Consider the following 27730-nt stretch of genomic DNA (forward strand, 5'->3'; position numbering starts at 1 on the left):
TGAGGAACTCAAACTGGATGGTTATGTTTTGTATAGAGCTGATCGGGGTGCACGCGATGTCTCATCAAATTTACTATCTGAACTTGTAGTCCCAATGGAAAACCCTGTACACTTTGAATGTATTTTTGTTAAAATCTGTTTTCACGCAAATAAACAGCTGACCATAGGGAATACAGACCTCCAAACTCCACCACAGAGTCAATTCATAGCATAGGCACTACGATCAAATCAGTGGGTGGCCCAAATGAGATGATTATCCTTGGTGACTTTAACATTAACTGGTTAGATCGCTCATCTTTAAATGACAGAAATTTCTTTGAAAGCCTAAACTTAACCCAACTAATCAGAGAACCTACTCGAGGTTGACCACAGATCCAAATCTCTATTAGACTGGATTTTGGTCACCCACTCTAACAGAATTACTGAATCAGGCGTTCTGTCTGATTGTTTTAGTGATCATGCCATGGTTTTCTGTGTATGGAAAATTAGATTACCTCGCTTACCACCCAAGGTAATCAGGGTAAGGCAGAGTAGACATCTTAACACTGACCTGTCATCCAAGATTTATTGAATATTAATTGGAATAGGCTTCACCTTATTCCTTTTGTTGAAGATGCTTGGAATTTTTTCTACACTGAAGTTCTTAAAGTAATTGACAAACATGCCCCTTGGATTTCAGTAAGGGTTAAGGGCCGACATTTACCATGGATTGATGCTGAATTAATACATCTTTTTAAGCAACGACATAAGGCATGGGACAAATACCACCTGTCAAAGGACTCATGGGGAGCAGATGGGGCTGTATACAAACAATTAAGAAATATGTGTACAACTAAAACAAGAAATGCTAAATCAAATTATTATAAAAATTCTGTCTAATAACTTCAATAACCCTAAGAAATTTTGGAAAAGTCTTAATTCTTTATTTAACAGTTCTACTAAAAGCATTGCTACAATGTCAATGATGATATTATCAGTGATCCTTCTGCAGTTGTCAATGCCTTTAACCAACATTTTTCCTCTATATGTAGTTCACAATCTTATAACTTTTCCTACTCTAGTCTGGCTGTTGAGCTTAGTAGCTCTTTTTCATTTGCTACAATAAATCCTTCTGACGTTCAGCAGGCAATCTCTGAATTAAAGTCAGGTAATGGCACTGATCTGGACGGCCTGGAGATCAAGTTTATTAAGCTTGCCTCTCATGTATTGTCATTTCCTATATCAGATCTGTTTAATTTATCATTATCCACCTGCGAGGTTCCATCAATGTGGAAGACTGCCAGAGTTACACCAATACACAAGGGTGGTGATGCACTTGACCTTAACAACTACAGACCCATTTCCATCATCAGTAGTATTGCTAAAGTGTTTGAAAAATTAATATTTAAACAACTTTTCAAATATATTAATGATTTCTCCATTCTGTCACCAAATCAATCTGGTTTCAAACCAAATTTTTCTACAACTACTGCACTTCTAAAATTTACTAATTATGTCTTTTCCTCCCTAGACAATAACATGTCGACTGGTGCATTATAGACCTTACTAAGGCTTTTGATTTGGTCGATCACTATTTGTTTCTGGACAAACTACATGCAATAGTCCTCTCCAAACACTCTCTTCTTTGGTTTAATTATTATCTCCACTGTAGACGTCAGCGTGTCTCTCTTCATGGTTCTGTATCACAGTCCTTAATAATGGAGAAAGGCGTTCCTCAAGGCTCTTCTTTAGGGCCTCTCCTTTTTTCACTGTTCATCAATGATCTTCCTCTAATCTGTTTAGACTGTCACATTCATCTCTATGCAGATGACTCAGTGATTTACACATCTAATGTGTCTGTTTCTAAGATTCAATCCACACTGCAATCAAACTTTAATGCCATTCAACTTTGGTTTCAATCCAACCACCTTTTACTGAACAAGATAAAGTCACACAGCATACTGTTCCCCACCAGATCAGCTACATCAAATCAAGATAACACTCTTTCACTCAAATTCTCAGATAATACTCCACTGGTACTAGTTAATGAAATTAAATAGCCTACTTGGGCCTTTGGCTTGACTCACAACTCTCCTTTAGGTGTCACATTAATTCTGTTGTAAAAAAGATCAACTGTAATTTACGAATTTTGTATCGCTCTATTAATTGCTTTACTCAACCGATTAGGTTAAGGATTGTGTCTCAACTAATATTTCCTATCTTAGACTATGCGGATGTTGTCTACCAAAACACATCAGAATCACACAAAAAATTAAATGTTGCGTTCAATATGCAGATTTGTGCTAAGATGCCCTTTTACTACTCATCACTGTGTAATGTATGACTCACTGAACTTATTATCACCAAAACCCAGAAGACAGTACCACTGGTATCAGATTATTTTTAAATGTGTGTACACTGATTATCCTTCTTACCTCAAGGATTATTTAATTCCATATAGACCCAGCTATAAACTGAGACACACTGAATATCCCACCTTCACTGTGCCAAACATCTCCAAAGAGAGTGGTAGACGTACCTTTAAATTTAAAGCCCCCTCAGACTGGAATTGCCTACCTGGGTCTCTAAGATCTGCTACTTCTTTGCATTCCTTTAAAACATCGCTCTTTACTCACTTGCAAGTAAACTGTTCCTGTAAATGTTTTTCTCATGTGTGACTGGTCCTTTGTTTTCTATACTACCATGTGGGATACTTTTTGTCCTTACTTTCTACTCATGTGTTTTTGTGTTTATATGTGACTATGGGTGTAGGTGTGCGTATAGGACCATATCATGTGTGTATATGTATTTACTGGTATGTAAATACATATGTGCATGGGCTAAATGTTGTCATGCCTCTTAATACTGTATTATGTTTAATACATGGTCTGGTTTTCACTAAGGACCAGGCGGGGTGGTTGTGGCGGCCGAGGTGGGATGAGGGAGAGCTTTAGAGGGTGTGAATGTACATGTGCTGTATTGTCTTTGTCTTGTGTCCCGAGGACCCCCTCGGAAACGAGATGTCTCATCTCAAGGGGTTATCCTCCTTACAATAAATTTCAATATATAAATGACTGTGGTCTTTATGTTGACAGTGATTAAACCTGACTTTTAAGCAATGATAACATTTAAGATTCTAGAGGTAGCATTACTCACTCTCCCTCACAGTAGATAAGGCTATGTATGCTTTAAGTCGATACTCTTAGACCTGTATTAATATTTCAATGGCTATTTATAGTTGACGTTTTGGAGGAGGTCAAGTTTTATTTTCTAGCTGACATGGCCCCAAGGTAAACTCCCTATTCTTTAACAGAAAAAAAAATAAGTATATAAAAACATTTTATTCACTTTAAAGAATACTTTTCAAATTCTCTCCCACCCACAGAATTTGAGTGACGTGATATGGATTGAACTCTACTCTGCTGAAGAGGATTGTTGCTCTGCCAGCTGTAGCTAAATCACAGACCCCCCACCGGCAGCTATATGTGGTGAGCAATATGAGGCTTACAGATGTGTAGGTATTGTGGGCTTCTGAAAGAGCAGAAGGTCGCCCCCAGGATATTGATACACATTTTCCATGCCAATGCACCACTAAACACTATGCCTGGGAGGGATTATCTTAGGGTCATAATGTAGTCTTTTGTTGTTCTTTCAACTGGCCTGGCATGGCTGGAGAATTTAAAAAGAGCGGAGAGAGTACACACATCCCACATGTAAACACATGTAAACACATACCTAAAATAAGCGGACATGCAAAAAATGAATATCTATGCAGAATGTTTTCATTTACTTTGTGGCTGCTTTACCAGGGATTATCATAGAAACACATATGATGGCTTGTTGGAAAGGTGGGGTCGTACTGAATCCAACAATACCAAATATGTAAATATAGTATGACCAATTAGGGTGTTCTGTCACTCAATGTATGAGTCAGGGGCGGTTCTAGGGGTGGGGCCACAGGGGCCCTGGCCCCCGCCTGAAATCTCATTGGCCCCTGAATGACCCCTGTACTGTCAATCATCAATAAATGTCAAACTTGTTGAGAACTAGAGTTCTCAACGGGCCTGAAAATTACAACCCGACCCGGCCCGTGGCTTTTAAAGCCCGGACCCGATGTAACCCGACAAATCAACATGAATTATCTGCCCGAACCCGGCCCGACGTAAAACATAAGCTTAGGCTACGTTTTGACTGTTAAACCCTGACTTTATTTAGGTTAAGATTAAACACATTAGCGTGACAATTTACTTAAAATGGTGATTTTCTCCTCTTCTGGTGTATCGTGACGGAAGAACCATGCCAACTTTGGATGCGGTTACCTTAGCGATACTTTTTGCAATACCCTCGATATACATATTGTTGGAAAGCTTAGTTTATGGCCATTCATATGAGCACAATAAATTCATTTTTACCAAAGCGACTTGGTTTCGCCTTGCAGGGTCACATATTTCATCAGCACCTTGCATTTTGAGCATTGCACATAACCTGTAGAATTTACATCAGAATCCAGCACCACTCTAAACACTTTCCAGACCTCTGATTTTCCCACTCCTGTAGTAGCGATGGTGAATTCACAACTCCATCTTCTTCTCCAGGCTAAAGGCGTGCACGCAGCGGCAGGTCTGCCCCCGCCCCTCTCCATGATGCACATTGCACGCAGCAGCAAACTTTCTTTACGGTGTACAGCAGCGATGATTAATAGGCTAAATGTTTTTGTTTTTTTCACTGAGCAGAAAAGATTAAGCACGAGGTCCGACCCGACCCGAGTCATTTGCTTATATTTTCGACCCGAACCCGGCCCGAACCTGCAGGTCCCGTCGGGTTTGTCAGGCCGACCCGACCCGTTGAGAACTCTATTGAGAACAATGATCAGAGATGCAATTCCATTCCCAAACAACTGGTGGCAGTAATGCACCTGAAGCTTGAAAGCTAAAGCACACAACAAACTGCTAAGGTCTGTGCACGAAAGAAAGAATACATTTGGCTAACCAGAGAACTCTCGGCTAATGTGAAGAACTGATACATTTGGCTAACGGAGGTATCAGCTATCGTGAAGGACCGATCAATGGCAGCGTTTCATCCTCCACAGAAGTTTCTTGGTGAGTCACAAATCTCTAGGCTATGTGAGTTATCATTAATATGTGAAAAGGACGTTTATTTGTTGCTGTTAAGTTTGTCAATTAAATTATAAAGCAGCAGCAAGCTGCTACGTTCGGTTACTTGAGTTCAGGTTTGAATTCATTGTGGGCATGCTGATAGATTTTATGCATGGTAAGGTAACATTAATGTATGACATTTTTGAATGGCGTTATATGAAATGGCACTGCAGAGAAATGGACATTGTGTTTGTTTGGGGTCCAACATTAATTACATGCGCAAGTGCGTTCGATTTTTCGCTTGAGGAAAAGGTTTAGCAGCTGCTAACATTAACGTTAAATCTCATGAGAATGCAGGCCTAATTGAGGGGTAATGTTAGCTAACACTACGTTTTTGTAGAGTTAATGTGAGCTATCATTGCAAAGTTATTAACCACTAGCCTGACGAGCCAGACGCACATTAAAATGTAAGGTCTGGGCACTCACCGTTCGCAGTGCTCAGTCCAGTGGGGCGGGATAATCGGTTGTCTTTCAAATTCCCTCTGCACGCAATAGGACAGCGCTGAGTCCCATGCGTTTTCCCACCAGCGGAGCTAGTTGGCTAGTTCAAACTTTTGCCAACTTAAAACAAGCTTAACTCGTGTCACACTGTTGGCCAACAGCAACATCCATCTTCTTTGTTTTCAAGTAGCAGGGAATTCAAGCCAAACCGTTGCAACTCCATCGATCATTATGTTAAGCCCGCCTAACGATTGGCCTGATAGAAGTTTAATTTTTCGAGCTCACAAGCCAACGGAGAGTTGCTAGACTAACCCTGGAAGCAAATGTAATTAGCTGCCGCTAGGGTGCGTCTAGATTTCTAGGCTAATTAACCACTATTCTGAGTTTATTTGATTCATGGACTTCGCATGAATTCTGAAAAGGTTTTCAGTTTCAATGAGATAAATTGGTTAAATTTTCTACCCTATTCACTCAAGCTTTATATGAATTTTTTTTATAATAACTGGTTTTACAGTTGCTAGACGACATGCTGAATACAAGTATGGATTTTGTGACACACATTGAGACCATTCCAAATCAGACCATTGTAAAAAGAATTGTTGAACATTTTTTTTTGTAAATATGATGTAGTTGTTGTTCACATGCTGTGTGTGTGTGTGTGTGTGTGTGTGTTTGTTTGTTTGTTTAAATGTATGCAAACTGGCAGTGAAGGTGGTTTCTCTTATCAACAAAAGGGGAAAGAGTTGAAGTAAAACTTGTCCAATTGAACAAAAATGAATATGATTGTACAAATATGATGTATGATTTCTATTTAAAATAGCAATGCATTTCTGCTGAAGTGTCTATTATATTTTAGTTTTATATATTGTGTTTTCAATGCACATTATAAATAAATGGGAAAAAGATTTATATTGGCTTTTTAGTTTTTTAGCAAAAGTATTTGAACAAGGTGAGACTGGTGAAATATATGCACCTTACTGCTGTGGTGTAGTCTAGTTAGCTGTAGTGGGTATACTGTGATCAACCCCAAATGTTAATACCTTTCCTTGCCCATTTTAAATGGGTTATACTGCATAGTCCTGCATATCACGTAGACTACACCACTGACTTACTGAACAAGGGATGCATGGATGTTGACCGGTTCTTGGCCCCTCAGTGTATGATGTGGCCCCTTTGTGGCCCGTCTCCTAGAACAGCCACTGTGTATGAGGTGTCCAAAATGAAAGAAAACAGAACACTGGCAAAATACAGTCTCAATACAGTCTCAAGTCCAAATCACATTATCAGTGGTGAGAAGAATGTTGACAAATTCATTGTTACTGCAAGGTAAGTGCTGATCTATATTTACATTTAACAATGATACATGTCATATGAAACACAGATCCAATTGAATCAGGTTAACATTGGAATGGACAACCAACCGGAACACCTTTATTAAAATATTTACATTCACTTGAATTTTGTTTTGGTCAAGTCATTACTGAATAATAGAAAACTAGATGTACCGCATAGCGGTACAAAATATGACCGCCGCTCAGTCCTGTACATCCGTTCCGCGAAAATAAATCACACTTCAATTTGTCTCCATATTTTACTCCATCCCCCACTCTTGAAACTTTTGTGTATGCTTGTTTGGCATGCCTGAGTGTGTGTGTGCGGCTGCACAGAAAGTACCCTACTGGTGCTGAAAAGGTGAATAGATTGTAGAATAGCCAAAGAAGATGTAGAATCGTTATAAAACCTTTAAAATCTCAAATAAAATAAACAATCACAAGTAGGGCAGTTCATCACAGTTCATCCATTGCAACTGGATTGATGAAAGGTCACTTACACCTGTAGGCTACATTGTATTTGGGAAAAGCAAAAGGTATCAGCATAATGTTATTTATTTATTTATTTATTTATTTTTTATGTATTTTTAAACAAAAACATCTCTGTCAGTTCCATGCCGTTTTCAACAGCTATCAAAAACAAAGGTCATTTTTGGATGGATGGATTTTTTGTGAATGTTTCTTCTTCTTACATAAGATTTTAGTCATCTTTAGTTCATGTAATACTTTATTGTCAATGCACAAATTAAGTAACAGTAGTCTGAAACGTTATTGTTAATGCACAAATTAAGTAACAGTAGTCTAAACGTCTTGTTAAAAATTAAGTAACAGTAGCCTAGTCTGAAACGAAATGCTGTTTTACATCTAACCAGTGGTGCAAATAACTGACATGTCCAAATGGGCCTTGATGAAATGCGTCGCTAGACTGTTCATACACATTTTAACGGGCCAAAGTTGAAGAGCTTTTGTCCGTTATTGTTAATGCAAATATAGGCTGATTCATGTTCCCTTGCATTGTTTAACTGAGGTCCATGGCTAGTCTGGCTTTCATCAGACCAAGCTCAATCTTTTAAGAAATCAAAAATAAATAGCGGGCAGATCAGCCTGGGTTCACCCAGCCTAGTCCATAGGCACCCGATATTGTTTAATTTTCCGATTGAGATATACACGCTCTGGCTATTCTAAATGCAAAAATGCATCAGGGAGTTATGACAAAACGGTAACTAACAAACTAGATCCTAATAGAAAGCTGTTAGCTTCCCTAAGCTACAGGTAGGATTATAAGGTAGGCCTATTTACAACATAAATTTTCAATAGGCTATGCTGGCGACACAAATAAAATCTCCTTTGGAAACCAATGGCTTCATGCTTACAGTATCAAGCGGACTTAAACTGTCATATCGTGGCGAAAAGTTGTAATAACATTCACGCAGCTCCATGAGTCAATAAAGCCTTGAATGAAGTAGCCACTTCTAAATGGGACCCACTACACAGTAGCTTAAGGTGTTTTGCTAAAGCAGCCATAATGAAATGAAGGTGTCATTGTTTGGATACTTCACACACATGCTTTTTAATTTCACAGACTACAACTACCAAGCTGTAATCAAAGCACATCGATTCCCCTCTCACACCCTGCACGCACTTAAAACAAAATAAACAGGCTGCCTCAGTCTCCACGCATGTATAGGCAAAACTGTATCAGACCCGGTGTAACGTTGGTAAATCTTCCATTGCACAGAATGATTTTTGTAGCACGTGCAATAAATGACAGTCGAAAGATACAAACAGTGCTGCTATACATTTGCTTGGTATAACCGCATTTATAGTTTTCTACAAATGCAATAAATCAAATGCCTCCATCACTCAACCAACGCTAACGGTAACATTACCTAGGTCCTTATTGATATTACAAGATTAACGTACCTGCAGTAAAACCAAGCATGTCCGATAAACATCCTCAGATTTGTTTCGCTTCAAGAAGAAATGGGAATTACACTTCATGTGAACATCGTCCTATCCTTATTAGATGTTCGCGCGTAAATTACAGTCCTTGTATGAAGCGTCCATTGTTTTTCCAACCCACTTTTAACTTCCAACAAAATTACGTCTCACTGCAACGATCGCCATCTAGTGGACAAACGACTACTTCTTGCCAATACTGAAAATGCAGCCATGATGATGATGATGAATATTTATTTTGGCTTTCTTTTAATCCTACTGATTTTCATTTTTTTTACCGGGGGCAAATCACAAATGAGTGATTATGAGCCAGGTTGATGTGGGCCCTTGAGACCAACATACCATAAAAGATTCACAGAGAACTGTGTCTGCCCTACCCTCCTTTCGGGGTCCAGTCCAGCGGGGGCTGCAGATGAAAACGAAAAATGACGGTTCCATGCTATCCATGTGGGGGTACATGCCCACCAAGTTTTGTGTACCCGGTCTTTCAGTGTCCCGGAATCCTTGTTGGTGTACGTCACTAAATGTACACATAAATTATTTTATTGTAAGGCCCCCATGAACGAAAGTACACAAAACTTGGCATGCATTCAGAGGGTGTCATAATGATCCTACACTTTTAATTTTGTGCAGTTTTGACCTTGTCAGCCAGAGATATTGAGATGAAAACACCTAATTTTTTGCTTTTTAATTTTTTAACTAGGTGGCGCTATACATGAAATAAGTGGTAATGGGATGGGTTGACATGCCCCTTAAGACCAACATACAAAAAGGTGGACCTCCTAGGCCCTACGGTTCTCGAGATATTCACAGAAAACTGTCTCCGGCCACCTACAGGCCAGTTGGTGTATAGTAACATAAATTAATTTATTGTGTGGCCCCCATGAACGGAATTCCACAAAACTTGGCGTGCATACAGAGGGTGTCATAATGATCCTACACTTCCAATTTCGTGCAGTTTTGACTATGTTAGGTCACAGATACCTTCAATTACACCACCTCATTTTTACTTTTTGTGTTTAACTAGGTGGCGCTATACATGAAATGAGTGGTTATGGAATGGGTTGACATGGCCCCTTGAGATCAACATACAAAAAAAAATGGTCCTCCTAAACCCTACGGTTTTCGAGATATTCACAGAAAACTGTGTCTGCCCTACCCTCCTTTCGGGGTCCAATTCAGCGGGGGCTACAGATCAAAACGAAAAAATGATGGTTCCATGCTATCCATGTGGGGTTACATGTCCACCAAGTTTAGTGTACCCGGTCTTTCAGTGTCCCGGAATCATTGACGGAAATTTGGGCATGCGAAAAAGAAAAAAAAAGAAAAAAATCTGACTAAACCTATATGACGCCGGCGGTCATAATAATGTTGTTAGCTTTTGTCTGTCCAGACCAGCAGTGGACAGTAGAGCCTGCACTGCTTACTTCACCCCTAAGTAGCTAAACAGTAAGTTGTAGAAACTACTTTCCCTAGCTATGAAAGTACTTAGCCCTCTGACTAATGTTGCGTGTAATTCAACTTGATTTGCATTTCAATGAAAATTCTGAAATGTATATAATTTTCCCTTTTCAATAGTCTCTTGAATTATGGAGAATGTCTTACAGACATTGGATCCAAAGCTTGTGGGAAACATTTTGAAAAGGGCAAGAAAAAAGATCTCTATGTCCAAAACCCCACAGTAGAAGGCCTCCAACGCATACTTACCCTTGCTCAGCAGAGAGAGAACTCTTTGACTGATAGCTATGAGAACATACTAAAGACCATTGCTGAGCAAAAAGGTGTGTCAACACAAGAAATATAGATCAAGGACAGTGGTGTCTACATCCCAACTGTTCTCACTTGAGTTGCTAAACAAGGAATTGTTGATGCAGTGGTAGACAGTGTGGTAGAGAGTGGTAGACACCACTCTCTGTCCTTGATATCTGGTCTGCTGCAACAGATGTGAGAAGTGCCTAACTTCTGTATAGGAAACACAGTGTCCCATTGCACTGAGATCATTGATGACTGTCTTACTACCAAACTCATGATGTATCAAAATGGGAAGTCCCAGTGTGATTGGCGTATGGATGTGACAGCTCTGTTCAATGAGATCATGGCAAATTGCGATAACACACAGATTCTCCTTTGAAGCTGGGTCATCATCACATGTTTGGTAATTTCTGTGGGCATGTTAATCAACACACCAGTTCACAAAGTCATACAGGATGTTGGGTACATACTTGCTGCATTGGAAACATAATAGACAGTCACTGCTGACAGCAGCTTCCCTCAGTGCACAATATGGTCATAATATCTGAGCAGATCAGATCTGACTGTCTTGGACGTGGAACAAATGCAAGCCTGTCTTTGTAATGCTGTATCAGTTTTTCCTTTAGTTTCCAGGATCTATATTTATTGTGTTGAACTATAGACACACCTTCTTGCTCAGCAATGGTAATTAGTATGTTGTCATAGCTATCAGTCAAAGAATTGAGATCTCACTTTCATATCTTTGGACAATACTGTTTTATCAATGTCTTCAGTGAGCTTAATAAAGGCTTTGTTATAGATGTTGGTCTGCTTTTTTGATTCTCTTCTATGGCTTCTGTTATATTTCGTTTAGAGATGTAGTGTGCAAGGCACATTTTATGGTATTTGGCATCATATGCAAAGAGATCTGGGCATGAAAGAATTTGAATGTATCAAGCCTTTCAGAAGCTGCCTGAAGGACCTTGTCTCTGGTACTGAGGACAGCCATGGCCTACTGGTTAGGGGTTCAGGCTTGTAACCGAAGAGTTAACTTTGATCTTCCCGACCCAGAAGGAAAAAAGGCGGGGGAAGTGGTTGAGCACTGCTCTCCCATGCCCACATCCACGGTGCCTTGAGCAAGGCACCTAACCCCTCACTGCTCCCCGAGCGCCGCTGTAATAAGGCAGCTCACTGCTCCGGGTTAGTGTGCTTCACCTCATTGTGTTCACTTTGTGCTCTGTGTGTTCACTAATTCACGGATGGGATAAATGCAGACCAAATTCCTTGTATCACATAATATACTTGGCCCCTAATTATGCTTGGCCTATAATTTAGGTTCTGATCTGCCCTTCCCCACAAATGTACCAATCTCTCAGTAAAAATGGTTGTTTCAGCCTTACTCAGCCTTCTTGGTGCAGATGTGCTCTCACTCTCAACATTTACAACTTGATTTTTGTCTTACTGCAGTAGTTCCCTCTACATGATACATGATATGAAACTTTGATTTTGGATTAAATATCATCTGTATATGGAGCCAGAGTTGTATGGACATCACCATCTCTCTCTGCTGAGCAAGGGTAAGTATGCATTGGAGGCCTTCTACTTGGAGGCCTTCTACTGTGGGGTTTTGGACATAGGGATCTTTTTCTTGGTTTCTCACAACTGATACAAAGCTTTGGATCAATGCCTGTAAGACATTCTCCATAATTCAAGAGACTAGTGAAAGGGATTTTTCAGAATTGATTGAAATGCAAATAGGGCAACATTGGTCAGAGGGCTTTTTCTTAGCTAGGGAACAGTTTTCAGTTTCTACAATTAACTGTTTAGCAAAAGTAAGCAGTGTAGGCTTTGACTCCACTGCTGGTCTGGACAGACAAAAGCTAACAGTATTATTTTCCATTATTCAACAGACACAGTTTGGATCATTGAAGCTAAAAGGGTTGAAAACAATGTAAAAGAAATGACAATCTTTCGAAAGGAAAAATGTTTTGCCTATACATGATTTTGTTTTAAAATCCAGAGTATTAAAAGCACGTGTGTGTGAAGTATCCAAACAATGACACTTCGAAATTTAGAAGTGGCTAATACCATTTATTAAGACAATAATTTAAGTCTATTGTAAGCTTTAAAAGGAGATTTTATTTAAATGCTACTAGCCTAGTTTGAGTTTGTTAAGGTTACGCTTTGTCATAACTCCAAATTACCTTTAAACAATGTGAATGACTTGATAAAAGCCAAATGTGTGGCACAAAATTCAAATTTCAAAACGTGAACTGATGTTTTTGTTTATAACAAGTGAATATAAAACAAGCATTATTAAATGTAAATATAAAGCAGCACTTACCTTATGTCAGGGGTTCTCAATGTTTTTGGTTCCGAGGACCCCTTTTGGGGGAGAAAATTTTCCGAGGACCCCCTCATAACCGTAACAATTAAGCATGTCATTTGTATTCTCTGAAGTTGTGGCCTACACATTCATCAGCTAGCTGGCTAACAAATAAGCTAAGCTAAGCAGTAGTAGGAATGGTTCTTCATAACCTAAGTGAAGTTAAATGTGGGTAGGAGAAAATAGATACAGTACAATTTGCTTGTTTTATGAGTGAAAAAGGGGCATCATCCATAGATATACATTTTTAAAATGATAAAACTCAACTTATTGCGGGGTCCGCAAATTATCTTGCGGACCCCTTGGCTATGGGTCGCAGACCCCACTTTGAGAACCACTGCCTTATGTAACTTACCTTGCAGTAACAATGAATTTGTTAACATTCTTCTCACCACTGATAATGTGATTTGGACTTGAGACTGTATTTTGCCAGTGTTCCGTTTTCTTTCATTTTGGACACCTCATACATTGAGTGACAGAACACCCTGATTCGTCATACTATATTTACATATTTGGTATTGTTGGATTCAGGACAACCCCACCTTTCCAACAAGCCATCATACTGTATGTGTTTCTATGATAATCCCTGGTAAAGCAGCTACAAAGTAAATGAAAACATTCTGCATAGATATTAATTTTTTGCATGTCCGCTTATTTTAGGTGTATGTTTACATTAGGGCTGCACAATTAATCGAATTTTAATCACGATTACGATTTTGGCTTCCCACGATCAAATTTTATTGATCGAAATGATATTTAAAATCGTGCTCTATCCATAGAACCAACCTGGCAACCCATAGAACGGCTCCGCTACAAAACAAATCAAGCGCTCCTTAAACTTGTCTGACTATGTGCCTGCATGCAGCCTACCAATGACAGCTGTTTTTTTATCACGTTAACTTTTAGTCCTTGTTTGCTTCCTCCAATATAGCCTATAATAAGTGTTGAGCTAACGACGGATTCGTTCATTTATTCATGTGTTTTATAAGCTACATGTGCAACCTACAATGCCTCGCAAAACAGTGAGCAATAATGAAAATATAGCCTACACGTCAGTGGTTTCAACGAATGACTAAACCAGGGGTGTCCAAACTGCGCGCCCGCCACGCACTTCAATCCGCCCGCCGAGCATTTTATTAGTTTATCATAGGCTGCTCGCTATTTCTTTCCAGCGATGAGCGGCGTTGTGGTCAACTTTAGGCTACTGCAAACTGTTAACACTCTTCTTAGACAACGTTTACAATGTCAATGTCAAAACAGCTTGTTACATCGAGATAGATAGTATCTCCATAGCAGCAGATCTAACTATGTTATGCTACTCCATTTGGGGCACGATTTGAGTGCGACGAGAGGGAGAGAGCCTTGATGGCAACAGTAGTTCCCACTACTGACCATTATAAACTGTAAGAGGAGCACAGCACTAGCCATAGCAAAGAGTCTTAAAGTGACAATGCACCATTTATAAATGATTTAAACAGCATCAAATTAACAGTATTTCTTAAGAAATTAAGTTGTCATTTAAATAATACAAAATGTTATTATTATTATTATTATTATTATTATTATTATTGTGTGTGTGTGTGGCCGGATTTTTTCAAAACCCAATGTGGTCCTTGAGTCAAAAAAGTTTGGAAACCCTGGACTAAGCGATTAAACTCAGGAACAAGAAACAGAGCTTAACTGGCTACTGGGGGCGTTGGGAGGATGCCAGTGGATGGTTAACGTTTCCCAAATACTAACAAAGTATTGCACAAAAAAATTTGTTTGGAAGTTTGGAAGTTCGATCAAGTCTATATTTGCAGCAATTTAGGGGAGTAAATGTGAAGGGAAGAATTTGGATGAGCCAGATAATAAGTCCAATATGTTTAGGGAAAAAATATTTTTGTCACTAAAATTAATTAATAATCGTGATAAATAATAGTGATCTCAATATTGATCAAAATAATCGTGATTATCATTTTGGCCATAATCGTGCAGCCCTAGTTTACATGTCTTACATGCCATACATCAAGATATTCACATCCAGTCTTTTCTAGTAGGTGAAGCAAAAGTTGTTCTCAGAGCTTGTGTGATTGATCTGCACTAATTTATATGCCTTTACTCCAATACGGACAGGCTATATTTTAGTCCTTTTTTGGTTTTGGGGTGTATAACAATATCTGTTAATTTAACAATCTTAGCAGTGAAATATTTTTAGCCAAGTATCCATTTCATATATGGGAGACCTTAGAGATGAGGAAAAACATTGTTGGGTTTAGTTCTACCTCCGGTAGGGGTATCTCAAAAACTAAAGCCCTTTCTGGCCATTTGTCACTATTATATTTATTATTTTATATTTATTATATATATTCCGGCACACAGACCACTTATTCCTAGTTACCCCACGGCTCAATAAGGAAATTGGGCGTCGGGCCTTTAAATTTAGAGCACCGGCAGACTGGAATGCACTTCCTTCCTCTCTAAGGTCTATCACATCTCTCCAAATTTTCAAATCAGCTATAATGACACATTTTGAAAATGACGCATATTTTTATTTTCTTAATTACATTATCTCTCTCTTGTCTTTTTATGCTCAGAGTGAAGAGAAGGGCATACATTGTGATTCTTTATTTTATTTTATTCAAGTGCTATGTATAGTTCACAGGCGTGCTAACGCATTCCCTGTGTTTTCTGTTTACATGCCTATGTGCTGGAAACTTAGTGGTTGGTGAGGAATGGGGTTGGGGGGCTGGTCTGGGGTGCAATGTTTGTTGTGTTGAGTGTGAATGTGTTTGTGTCTTGTGTTTTGTCAAGTATGTATTTTGTTATTATTTCAAAAAAGAGCATGTAATGTATTGATGGACCCCCTTGAAAACAAGATGATTCATCTCAAGGGGCTATCCTTAATAAAATTGAAATTGAAATATACTAGTCTAGTATCTCTAGTATACTTTGTAGCTGAAGCTATCCTGACGTGGGTAGCAGCTAGCTGACTTAGCTCCTGTTATATTCTCCTTCGGAGACGGACTCGATTTGTGCTTCGGTGCTGGGCCCACCGGAGCCAGACCTCCCAGGAACGACTGTGTTTTGCCTCCAGTGCTGAGCCCACCGGAGTGCCAACCGCCAACTACCCACTGCTGCTGTTGAGGTGTGCAGGCTGACTGCAGCAACATCCTCCACCGGAGTCGCATCCTCGGCTAGCTGGGACATACATACAGTCGGTTAAGACGTTCGGAAAGGTTACCGCCCCCCATGAGGGGGAAGCATGCTAACATCACACAATGGAAGTCAATGGGCGAACTCACTAGCATTTAGACATTCGTTTTACATTCAGGTGGAGTTCTGCTTGTTTCTGAACACAATAATTTAAAGGAATTGTGTTTACTTAACTGCCCAGTGTATGCTAACAACCTAATTCACCCTCGATTGCCCATTGTTGACGACAAATTTCTCTGGAAGCTATATACGATGGTAGCATCATTAGGTTGCTAACTGGCTAACTTTATATTGTCAGTGAAACATTCATTCATTCAACCTTTATTTATTCTCGGAGGGTCATAACATAACCAACTGGTACACATTGTTAAAACTATTCCCACAGACATTGTAGGGAATGTGCATTCATGTGAGAATAAATTAAGATGCAACTTATGAGTATGTGGTGTTACGGCAAAAGGCTTACCCAGTCAACACACCCATGTGGGGCCCATATGTATAAGTATAAGTATATATAGTCTTTTGATCCCGTGAGGGAAATTTGGTCTCTGTATTTATCCCAATCCGTGAATTAGTGAAACACACACAGCACACAGTGAACACACAGTAAGGTGAAGCACACACTAATACCGGCGCAGTGAGCTGCCTGCTTCAACAGCGGCGCTCGGGGAGCAGTGAGGGGTTAGGTGCCTTGCTCAAGGGCACTTCAGCCGTGGCCCACTGATCAGGGCTCAAACCGGCAACCCTCTGGTTACAAGTCCAGAGTGCTAACTAGTGGGCCACGGCTGCCCCAATGGGTATATGGGTTGGACATGGGCTGGTGAGTGGGCCCCATATGGGCTGCCCAGCTGGGACCCAGTTAATTTTGTCCGGGGGTTCCATGGTGGACCCATGTGGGCTGGCCCAGATGGGCTGAAGGTGGGCTTCACATGGGCCCTAGCTAAAACCCACATGGGCAACCTGAAGCTGGGCTGGGCTTCACCCATGTGGGCAAGAGTGGAGAAAGGTGGGCTTCACATGAGCCTAAAAATCCACATGGCCAACCCAGGTTTCTGGGCTGATTATGGGTTCCTGCTATTCTGGGTAAAATTCATTTTGGGGGCTTATTTTAGTCAGCTCATACAGTTCTTTAACCGTCAGGTGTTCATATGTTTGTTACACAGCCAATCTGGGTCTGTTGAACCCACCACATTATAAGGCTTTTTCAATACAGGCATAACAATGTATGTAAAAATACTTGACAGATGTTCACTTTAGCTCAGTTACCAATGATAGACTTCATTTATGGTTATTTGCTATTTAACTCATCACATTTATGATCATCATTTTGCGAGAAAACAAGTAAATTCAATTATAAAAAGGTAAATAGAAATAAGTTTTTTTTTATTTTTATCATTATTGGTGCTTATTTCTTAGAACTTAATCAGAACAGGTGAAAGTGCTTGAAATGTAAGTTTTGTAACTTTGTGTGGGGATAGCAGATATAGAAAGCCAATGAGTTTGAGTGAGAAGAAATAATAAATAGCATAATTTTCTTTTAGCAAATATTGAAAGTGGGTCCCACAGACCCAAACACCTTACAAGTGTTAAAAAAAGCTATAATAACAAAGAGACTAGTAATATAATTCAATACCTTTTTATTTATGTAAAATTAAGAAAACATGCCCCCCGGTCCCTAGCACCAATGATTTGGCTGGTCATGCCGTTTTTCTTTAAACCTCCTGCAAGAAACAAATATAACGGTCACTTACTTCATACTGTATTGTCTAACACAACTCTCAGCCTGGACTGCAACTATGTTAAGAAAAGCGCTATATAAATGAAGATTATTATTCAACTACACACATACTCTTGAACACACAAGTTAGGAAACTGAGAGACGTGCAAACACACTGCCCAGCCAGGACAACAAAAATGGACCTGTTTATAACATTAGGGTATTGTGACATCTTTCTAGTATCAGTACATAGGGCTGGGACACCCTATGTACTGATACTAGACTAAAAAATAAAAATAATACAAATAAATAAATAAAAACAGCCAGTTAAGCTTTAGACAGCCGCAGGAACTTCAAAGATCACTAGACCAAATACTTCAGACATGAAAGCAGTTTATCAACAAGGCTATCGCGATTTTAGAAACTGTTACATTCATGGCGTTTACAACTGTTGCAACAGTAGGGTACCGCACATTTTAATGGCTGCGTCAGGTTGTAACAAAGGTAGGTCCTAGGCTAGCCTAGGCCTATATGTCGCTGTTAAGTTTAATTCTGAGATTCTGATACGTTTTCAACCCGGAATTGTGCAAATGTCATAGTTGAAAATGTATCAGAAGTTCAGAAATGATCACGTTATGCAGTCAGCTTAAGACCTCTGCAGAAGGCTACATGAAGTCGAATCCCCCAAACGTTTCACATTTTTTCTTTTTCCTTTTTTTTTTTTTTGCAGGCCACGGACCGCGTGTATTGCAGTAATGTGGTTACCTTCCCAGCCCTATCAGTATAACTTAAAACATTATCCACATGCACACCTATCATATATTACTTCATACAGTTGTAAGGCCTTGAACTCTCTCATCCCGTTTGGCCCACAAAGTTGTACTGCCTGGATAGGCCATGGTCTAGGAGGAAGGTCATCATCCTTCTTGTGGCCTCGTCAACAGTTGTCCCCCCTATGTCAGTCACAGCTGCAACCTGAGGGGAACAAAGACAATACAAAGCAAAGTTATCTATATTGCTCACTGGAGTAAACCACCCAACATGAACATCAACAGAACTTCCAGAAGCATGGGTGTGAGCACACTGAGGAAGTTTCAGATCAAGTTCACTGCCCAATAAAATTGAGTTGCACCACCCTAGACTTAACATACATACCAGTTTGGACATGAAGATTTGCCAGTTTTCCTTCCATGACTTCCACATCCCTAACGGTCTTTAGGGGGAAACCTTCTGGGATAGAAGAGACGGTGGCGCCAATGTTGCCATGCTTTCAGCCCTACATTAAATTAAGCAAAGTTGCTCATTTATTGCAAAAGCAATATATCTTCAATTCATTTATCGTACTTCAAACCGTGTGTGTGCTATGATAATAGCCTTTATACATGCAAAGAACTGACCATGAAAATCTGAAATAATTCTTACAATTTATTTCTGTAACACTAAATGAAGATCAGATCACATTTTGTGACCAATTTATGCAGAAAACCAAATAATTCCAAGGGGTTCACAAACTTTCACATTTTGGCTGTATGCATTCTCTACAATTAAAGGCCTATTCACACCAAGAACGATAACGATAACTATAAACAAATATCGTTCTCATTAATATGAATGACGACGTTCACACATAAACTATAATGATAACGACATGAAGAACGATATCATTGGGGATCACTTTCAGAGCGATTTTGAGAACAATAAAAACCTAATAGCCAATCAGAAGAACCCATCGAATTTTAGGCGTCACATTCATTAACAAAAGGAGAGACTTTGGCTATCGTTGTTCAGTGTGAACGCTTTTATCATTAACGTTATGGTTATAGTTATCGTTCTTGGTGTGAATGTAATTGAAGTATGCAGCTCTCCATTTTGAAAACCATCCGCCAAAAACACCTCATTACTGTGTTGAGGTGAATTGCTCTCCACTGTATTTAAATATCTAGAACTATTTATTCTGACGTCGTGAAAACGTTGTCAGCAATAAACAAGCCATTAAGTAGCCTAGTGATACCTAGGTTACCGTTACGGTCCAATACAATCGCTAACGTTACCGAACGCAGAATAACACCAGGACAAGGATGAGGGCAGCATCACAGCAGCAACGGTCATAGAAAGGCATTCGTAAAAAAAGAGACACATTTACTGAACGCTTGCCATAACGTTAATGGTTGTGGTTTGATATTACATCTGACAGGATGCTATCTTGCAATCAAATCTAATTCTTTGAATCACATGGACGAAATTACATGTTTAAATCATTCATTTTTTGGGGCTGGCATGGGTCGACATAATCGATTAACTTTATTAACGTTAGAACTAGGCTAGATTCTACCTGCCTCGGAATCAAAAAAACATTGCCGCCTAAAATGTTTCGGCCAGCAGCTAACCAGCTAACATTGGCTAGTAAATAAAACAAAATAGGGTTTCCAATATCTTCCAAAACATTTTAGTTGTTGAATCAGCAAAAAACTTCTAAACAGCCTGAAAATACTAACGTTACTCCTGTCAAAGACTTCAAATTCCTTTCAGAAGTCAAAGACTAGCTCTAACGTTAACGTTAGCTAGTGCTTTCTACAAGTCAGCCATTCAAAATAATCTTTAATATCGGATAAGCACTTTCAACATCAATATCGGAAACGAGGGTCATTGTGCTCACCGGTTAAAATGGTTACAATTAAGTTAGAGTAGGATGACATGACGTTAACGTTAGCCTAGCTCAGGGATGCAAACAGTGCGCCTTTTGGCGGATGCCGCCTTTTTCACGGCTGTCTGGGGGACTTGTGTGAATCGTGCAGATCCGACGAGTTTTTCTTTAGGGGGTTGAAGTGTCTGATTATAATTTCATCAAAGTTAATTCTGTATTAAAATGACTACATAAACACATAGCCTACAGTTACAGTCCATGAAACATATCGTAACACCCCCAATTATCACCACTTTTGTTCAGAAATTCTAAAACAACGATGTTTTTAACACTTCAAAATAACATTTGCTAAATTAACCTGACATTTTCAGTAGCCATAGGTGTGTAGATTTGAACAAAATCTGGTTTGTTTGTCAACGGAGCATTTACTGCCTGAAATATCCGATTTTGTTTACCACGCTTCGGAGTTATAGTGCTGGCCTGATGGGTTGCCTATTTACACCGTTTCAACGGCACATGAACGGCTAGACCGAGAATTCTCGTCGTGAAATTAAAATTCCACTGGAGCTCCAAGCGGTTGTGTACACGCAGCCTTACAACACTGTCTACATCTCTTTGAGTCACGGTAAAATGTCATTTTTTGGTACATGGCTAATTTAGATACACCTATGGTGTGGGTGGTTGCGTTTCTTTAGAGTCTGCTGTCTTGGTTTGTATAGAAATTGATATTAAGTGACACATACACGCAAGACGGTGGAAATACGGGACCGACGGTAATAGGGGGAGTTACGATAGGAAGTGTAAGACAACACTAAATCAAAAAGCCTGGTCTTTTTTGCAATCACATAATATCTACCATTTGCATTGTGTAATGTTTAGGTTGTCCTAATGTGTCATTACAGTCTTTACAATAACTATGCCAGGTTAGTGCTAGTGGGTTTTATGGAACTATTTATTTGTTTCTGATTGGCCGAGAGACGTTCCATGAGTTGGAATATCCCTGGACATTTCAACTCAGACTTTGCACAGCTAATAATAAATCACTCCGCGATACAATGTGAAGATTTGACACAATGTTCTCATCCCAGCTCTCCACTATTTCAAGCAATGGGTTACTCCTTAGCAAACCATAACGAAACAGTGCTTCACCACATCTGTGGATTAAGCCACAGGGACTTACTATTGCAAGCAGAGTACTGTATGTAATGTATGTGAGTGATGACAGTGAAGATGTGTGTGTGGGCGGGAGGGAGGAGTGGAGCAGTGACTGTGTGTGTGTGTGTGTAGTAGTGTGGGTAGGTGGGGGCAGTGTGCTGTAAGATGTAGAGGATGTGTGTTGGAGAAAGATCCTGAAGACAATGTGCTGTGTATGTGGGGGGCAGTGTGCAGCAAGGAGGGAGGCTTACTGTAGCAAGCAGTGTGCTGTATGTATGTGAAGTGATGACAGTGATGTGTAAGTGTGTGTGTGTTGGGGCAGGGACTTACTATTGCAAGCAGAGTACTGTATGTAATAATGTATGTGAGTGATGACAGTGAAGATGTGTGTGGGCGGGAGGGGAGTGGAGCAGTGACTGTGTGTGTGTGTGTGTGTAGTGTGGGTAGGTGGGGGCAGTGTGCTGTAAGTATGTAGAGGATGTGTGTTGGAGAAGATCCTGAAGACAATGTGCTGTGTATGTGTGTGTGTGGGGGGGCAGGGACTTACTATTGCAAAAAAAAGTACTGTATGTAATGTATGTGAGTGATGACAGTGAAGATGTGTGTGTGGGCGGGAGGGGTGGAGCAGTGACTGTGTGTGTGTGTGTGTAGTGTATGTGTGGGTAGGTGGGGGCAGTGTGCTGTAAGTAAGTATGTAGAGGATGTGTGTTGGAGAAGATCCTGAAGACAATGTGCTGTGTATGTGTGTGTGTGTGTGGGGGCAGTGTGCAGCAAGTATGTAGGAGGCTTACTGTAGCAAGCAGTGTGCTGTATGTATGTGAAGAAATGACAGTGATTATGTAAGTGTGTGTGTTGGGGATGGGGGTGGGGGGGGGGCAGAAAGGCTAGGCAATCAAGGACATAGGTAGATGGAGGAGAAATCAAAAATAATAAATGAAAAGTGTGCAAAAGTTGGAGAAAGTCAGATATGTGTGTGTGTGTGTGTGTGTGTGTGTGTGTGTGTTTTGACGTGTGATGAAATAAGAAAATAAATAAAAGGTCTGTAGCATAGGGAGAGGGATGTAAAAAGTGCTAAAAAGTCTTGTAGGTGTGTGTGGGTGTGTGTGTGTGTGTGTGTGGGGGGGGGGGTCATGAGTGCTGAGGAGTGAATGAGTGCAAAGTCAGTATAGTGTGAGTTCAGAGTTGGGAAATGTTTGAGAGTGCTGAGGAGTGAATGTGTGCAAAGTCAGTATAGTGTGAGTTCAGAGTTCGGATGGCCTGGGGATAAAAAAACTCTCCTGAGTCTCTCAGTTCTGGCTTTGTGACTACATAGGCGTCTACTTGATTTCAGCGGTTGGAATAATCCATTGTTAGGATGAGAAGAGTCCTTCAGAATCTTTTGGGCTCTTAGGAGTACTCTTCTGGAATAGATATCTTGTAGAGCAGGGAGTTGAGTTCTTATAGTACGTTCAGCTGAGCGCACTACTCTCTGCAGAGTACTACAATCTCTAACTGTGGAGTTCCCATACCAGGTGATGATGCTACCAGTTAGAACACTCTCAACCGCTGAAGTGTAGAAAGCCTTCATGATGGATGTAGAAACTTTGAATTTCCTTAGCTGACGAAGGAAGTAGAGTCGTTGTCTGGACTTCTTCAGAACATATTGAGTGTTAACAGTCCATGTTAAGTCTTCAGTAATGTGGACACCAAGGTATTTAAAACTTTCTCTACAGACTCTCTAAGACTCTCTCTACAGGTTGCCCGCTGATCATTAGTGGGGTGTAACTGTAGTTCTGCTGCTGCCTTCTGTAATCCACTACCATTTCCTTGGTTTTATTGATATTCAGTGTCAAGCTGTTAGATTGACACCACTGTGCCACCACATCAACCTGATCCAAGTAGAACTGTTCATTGTTGTTACTAATCAGGCCCAAGATCACTGTGTCATCTGCAAACTTGACTACTGTTGGCTTTGCAGACATGTGTGTAGATGTTGTACAGCAGTGGACTCAAAACACAGCCTTGGGGAGCACCAGTGCTGATGGTTAATGAGTCAGATGTCAGACCCCCCACTCTAACCACTTGTGAACGGTTGGTGAGGAAGTCAAATATCCAGTGACACAGGGTGGTGTTCAGTCCTAAGGCCTTCATCTTTGTGACCAAGGTGAGAGGTACTATCGTGTTGAATGCTGAACTAAAGTCAATGAACAGCATCCTCATAAATCAACATAATTCCCATTCCCCTCCTCCAGGTGAGTTAAGGTGGTGTGCATGAGGTTTGAGATGGCATCCTCTGTAGACCTGTTGGCTCTGTAAGCAAATTGGAGGGGGTCGAAGGAGGCAGGGGAGGGATGAGCAGATAATGTTTTCACAAGCTTCTCAAAACACTTCATCACTGTAAACGTCAGGGCTACTGGGCGGTAGTCATTCAGACATGATGGACTTTTGTTTTTCGGTACTGGAACAATAACAGACTGCTTGAGGCAAGTAGGAACTGTCTCTTGAGCCAATGATGTGTTAAAGATAACCGCTGCTAACGTGCTAGCATCGTCATGTCAGGCTGTGCACAGTAATATAACATTTATTCACCATAAATTAATAAAGTTGAGTGGTTCTGCAATGTAGACAATGTTTCCGTTTTTTGCAGTACCATGTCCCTTACATGACATGGCCCATTGTCCTTGTAACATGCATTCAGCAAACCTAGATATGAATGTGATTTCAGCCCGACTTTCTTTCAAGAAGACATGTAAACCACCAAGACCCGTAACGAGGGATCTAGAATGTTGGTTACCTAGCAACCAAGATGATGTCTATTGAAAAGGGAACTATTTTTTGATGCGTAAGAACGATGTCGAAATTAACATTTTTAAACAATAATGGGGTGTTTTCAGATTATTTAGTTTGTTGTAGAATTGTTGTATATAAGCAATATAGCACTGCGGATGGATTGGGATTGGTCATGGATATTCCCACGGCTGTTTGCTAAGCCACTCGACCTCGGTCTGGCTACTGACCGAACAACACCCGTGGGAATATCCATGACCAACCCCACTCTCACTTCGTGCTATATTGCTTAAGTAGCACACTAAGCCTACATTTTACATGACTAGCAAAAAATACAGTTGGATTTTTTTTTTTACCTTGTTTGTTCAGGCCAGTCAGTTTAGTTCAGTTCGGACAGACTAGCAGTATTTTGTCCTGTAATATTTTAGTAGCAGCCTAACGTTATATCCAACTCTACCCCTTTCCAACGTGTAGCCTAATGGTAGCATTTTGTTTAGGCTAGCAGCTTGTTGGCGCCTAGTAGCCTAATGAGCCGCTGGTCTAGGCTTTTTTTAAGAAATGCAACCCGAAGTGACAAGTGACGAACTGACTTATTTTCAATGACACCTACCACATAAGGGCTGAGAAACTGATGTGTGGGCTTATCCTAACAGAGACCGCACTACTGTTGATACATTTTAACTGTACATTTTTGTGCAGAATAACGTTATTTTTAAGGCATTGAGAAAGGGGCAAAGTGAAGTGAACTATTTTGCACTCTGTTATGATACTGTCAGGTCTAGGGTAACACTATGGCTAATATATGCAACTTTTCATTTACAGAATGAGAGAATTTGATAAGAGTGAGGCACTAACAGTTAACAAAGTGGATGAGGGTTGTAAAACAAATTGGAACTGGTCTTGGTTACAGGTTGAAACGGAGATTGAGGTCAAGACAGCCAAACACAAATTCAAAATGTCAGACTTTTTCAAAAAAATTTGAAAAAAAGGGACATGCCAAATGTACTTTCTGCATGAAAGAGATTAATTATGCTAACAAGGGAGTGCATGCTCTGTTGAATCATTGCCAGAGTGCTATACACACAGCGAGAGTGGCTACCATCATATCTACCCAGTGTGGCCCAGCTCCTCTGTCAAGACAAGCCAGCTACCAACCAAAGTCAGGCCCCAGCAGACAGAATAAGGGAAGGAACTGGGACAGTGTATTTTCATATAAAGAACATTTTTGTGTGAATAGGGTGAGCCCAGGATGGCAGAGGTGCAGTGGCGATTCTAGACATTTTTAACTGGCACTGGTGAGGCACTGATTAATTCAAGGGTGGCATGAAGCAAAACAACCAGATAAACAGAAACAGGCTCAAGATGTGAAATTAGCACAAATACATTAGGGAAACCAGACACAAACACCATACTCATAAATTGAAAGAAAAAAAAAAACACAAATACCTTACTCTCACATAAAATGTCTTTGTATTTGAATAAAATAATACAAACATATTAAAGTTAATTATCTAAGTTGTCTGTCCCTGGGCTATGCTGTGCTAAAACAAATTCCATCATGGGGACATTAAAATATAATCCATTTTATTCTATTCTATTAAATGAAGATATACAAATATTCGCAACAGCCCACATTCTGCGTTCAATCCAGAGAGACAAGTGAAATAAATGTTTTTTTTTTTCTTTCTTTTAAGCGGACATCGCTATAGGCACGATATTTAGGCTACCTCTGTTAGGCCTACAAAAGTTGCAAATTAAGGAGTATTTCCTGATCGGGAAACCTTTTGGTCCATGGTTCTATAATATCATTCAATTGTGCATAAAATTAACAGACAGAAGTGGGGCTTAATTTAAATTCATGGCTCCGTAGACCAGCAATCTACTTGTCGAGGAGGCTCATAATTTGAGAAACGCTGCAGATCATAGACAGAGAAAGCTCTGGGAACAGAACGCAGGCATATGATAGTAGTATATTATCATGAACTATCTGTCAAAAATAAGCCCCGCCCCCTGAAATGTCATAAATCACGTCATAACCACGCCTCCTTTTTATGCAAATTAGCCACGTGGTTGTCACCACGTGTTGTTTGTTATTGTTATTGTTTTGTGAGTCATGTGACAGTCATGTGACTGGTGTCAAACCCTGGGCAGCCATATTGGATGTAAAGTCATGTGACAGTCATGTGTCTGTTGTCAAACAATGCCACGCCCCCCTTGGCATCCATATTGGATGTAGTGTCATGTGACAGTCATGTGCCTGATGTCATACCCCTGGGCGGCCATATTGGCCCCCAAACCCACATGTGTGTTTTGTGGATAATGGGGGATCAGATAAACTTTGTAAGAGTTGTATATGTTTAGTGGTAAATGGGGCTAAATACAAAGTGTGCTGCTAGGATGGCCGAGTGGTTAAGGCGTTGGACTTAAGATCAAATGGATGTTTGTATCCTCGTGGGTTCGACCCCCACTCCTAGCAACTATATTAATGGCTGAGAGTAGTATGAAGTTTACTTTTATTTTTTGATAAGTCCTAGAGATATTGAGAGATATGGACTAAAAAATATATATTTTTTTAAAAAAAGTTTAAATTGGTTACCATATTGCTAGGCGCTTTGGTTAAAAAGGTGTCAGCCAAATCCCATGTACTGTAATTTTTATAACTAGAATCATGGGGTCGTGTGTGTGTGTGTGTGACCAAATGGGTCTATGCCTGGAGGAGGTGTTGGGCCCGGGCATGTCACTGTGTGTGATGTTTGAAGCCCCTTTCATGTGTCTTATCATATAGTTGGCTAGCCGGAGTCATACTGTTTAACTGATTACAAACACAGTGGTTAATTATGTATGTATGTATTGGGGGTCTAAGAAGCCCCGACACTTTGTAGAGGCGGTGTTGTGCCCAGACATGTCTCTGAGTTTATTGTTTGAAGCCCCTTACATGTGGCTCATCAAACAACAGGCTAGCCGGAGACGTACTGCTTAACTGATTACAAACACAGTGGTTAATTATGTATGTATGTATTGGGGGTCTATGAACCCCCTCACTTTGTAGAGGAGGTGTTGGGTCAGGATATGTCTCTGAGTGTATTGTTTGAGACCCCTATCATATGACTTGATATAGGCTGGACTATTCCATGATGCTGTGTAGCGACTGTCCATAGCAGGCTGTACAATATCCTTCCAAGAGTCCCTAAACATCACCCAATCTGCATCACAAAATGAAATGTGCGCCATGTCGTCTGAAAACGCCAAATCCGGAGATGTCAAAGCGTA

General features: G+C 40.2%; 1 long non-coding RNA gene and 1 other non-coding gene across 3 annotated transcripts; one reads left to right on the forward strand and one right to left on the reverse strand.

Annotated features, from left to right (window-relative positions):
• Positions 1-17812: 17812 nt before the first annotated feature.
• LOC125289738 lies at positions 17813-19357 on the reverse strand. Of its 2 annotated transcripts, none has more exons than XR_007192687.1 (3): positions 19051-19356; positions 18729-18870; positions 17813-17899 (listed from the first exon to the last, which is right to left on the reverse strand). It is a non-coding gene; the product is annotated as an uncharacterized LOC125289738 (long non-coding RNA). The 2 variants fall into 2 exon arrangements; XR_007192688.1 differs by having other exon boundaries at positions 17844-17899; positions 18708-18870; positions 19051-19357.
• A 7494-nt stretch (positions 19358-26851) lies between these two features.
• On the forward strand, positions 26852-26936 carry trnal-uaa. Its single transcript has one exon. It is a non-coding gene; the product is annotated as a tRNA-Leu (tRNA).
• The last annotated feature ends 794 nt before the right edge of the window (positions 26937-27730 follow it).

Source organism: Alosa alosa, chromosome 24 (assembly GCF_017589495.1).
Source record: "Alosa alosa isolate M-15738 ecotype Scorff River chromosome 24, AALO_Geno_1.1, whole genome shotgun sequence".
NCBI lineage: Eukaryota > Metazoa > Chordata > Actinopteri > Clupeiformes > Clupeidae > Alosa > Alosa alosa.